Source organism: Trichechus manatus, unplaced genomic scaffold (assembly GCF_000243295.1).
Source record: "Trichechus manatus latirostris isolate Lorelei unplaced genomic scaffold, TriManLat1.0 scaffold00150, whole genome shotgun sequence".
Lineage (NCBI taxonomy): Eukaryota > Metazoa > Chordata > Mammalia > Sirenia > Trichechidae > Trichechus > Trichechus manatus.
The window spans coordinates 4,940,395-4,942,179 of NW_004444086.1; positions in this window are offsets into that span (position 1 = coordinate 4,940,395).

Here is a 1,785-nt window from a genome sequence, read left to right on the forward strand (position 1 = left end):
AGTTGACATACAATCTTAACCATCACACACTTGCTATGGACACATCATCAGGAAAGACCAGTTGCTATAAAAGGACATCATGTTTGGTAGAGGGTCAGCAAAAACAAAGGAAACCCGAAATGAGATGGATTGACACAATAGCTTCAACAACGAACTCAAACATACCAACGATCATGAAGCTGGCACAGGACCTGAGAATGTTTCATTCTGTTTTCCATAAGGTTGCTATGAGTTGGAGCTGATTAGATGGCACCTAACATCAACAACATATTAATGGAGTTTGTTGATTCAGTTCATGAGTTACGTTGTTTTCCAATAGTGGAGAGATATACAAAATGGGATGCCTAAATGATGGAAAGGCACCCTGGTGGCACAGTGGTTAAAACACTCGGCTGCTAACTGAAAGGTCAGTGGTTTAAACCCCCCAGCCGCTCCGCAGTAGAAAGGTGTGGCAATCTGCTTCCATAAAGATTTACAGCCTTGAAAACCCTATGGGGCAGTTCTACTCTGTCCTATAGGGTCGCTATAAGTCAGAATTGACTTGACAGCACACAAAAACAACAAATGATAGATTGTGTAGATATAAAAATGACAACATTGGAGAATAATTATGAAGTATTGTTAAGCGAAAAAAATACGATATTTTGTTAAGTTAAAAAACATAAGAAAGTCTAAAAGAAAATACCCAAAAATATTGACCACTGTTCAGTGGTTCAATTATTAGTGGTAGTTTTTCTTCTTTATGCATAGATATTTGTATTTTTAAATTTTCTACAATAAATATATCTTAGTTCTATGCTAGCAATAAATTCAAATATTAAAACAAGCATAGTCTTTCTTCCTTCTTCTTTCTGAGATCTTTTAAAGGCTGTAACCAGGAAAAGTCTTGTCTTGTGGCCAAGTCTCTTAGCAGAAGACTAAGTTTGTTCAGCTGTGTGTTTCCCAAGTGGCTGTAAGCTAGTTAAGCCAGCCAGTTCCATCACCAGCTGGCAATTTTGCCATTAACAAAGAAGGAAGGCTGTCTTAAAATCCTCCATTCCCTCACTACCACCCAGCTCCACTCAGTGTCAGGGGCTACCACACCTGCTGCTTCCAAAAAAGTATCATTGGCCATGTCTGCAACCTCTGGCACTCTTCCCCTATATCTTCGCTATGTTCTTTCACAGCTTGTAGCTTTTTAATTACCAGCTACCACGAAGCTGAACCCTACCTATGTGATTTTGAGAGCATCAGAAGATGGGTCTGGTTGGCCTGAGAGTTGGTTGATAATTACTTCTGGGTAACTAGGAGGCTAGCATGCTGACTACTCAGCTGGATGGATGCAGGACTCTGATCTCTGGGTGCCAAAATTGCTGGTTCTCGTTTCCCCTCGATTTGGTGGGATTTGCACTTATCAATTACTGCCAATCAAAATGCAGGTGCTCACTAAGATTGAAGGCAGGGTTGTTCACACTTATCAGGAAGGAAAATAATGACATGGAGTTTTGTCACTCACACATACGGAGGGAAATGTCATTTATAGAGCATCCTCTCTCTGCCAGACATTGAGCTGGGCCTTTTAGAGAAGAGCTTATTTCTTCCCATCCCAGTGACTGAATAGATTTTTTTTTTTTTTTTGTGCAAGGGTTTGAAGAGAAAACATGCTTCTAATAGGCAATAAAGCCATTCAACTTGGTGATGTGTCTCTGATCTCTGATGAAAAATACACAAGTATGATGTCCTTAATCATCACAAAGTGCTTCAATATGGCACAATGATCATAGACTTTGGAGTCAGATATGTGGC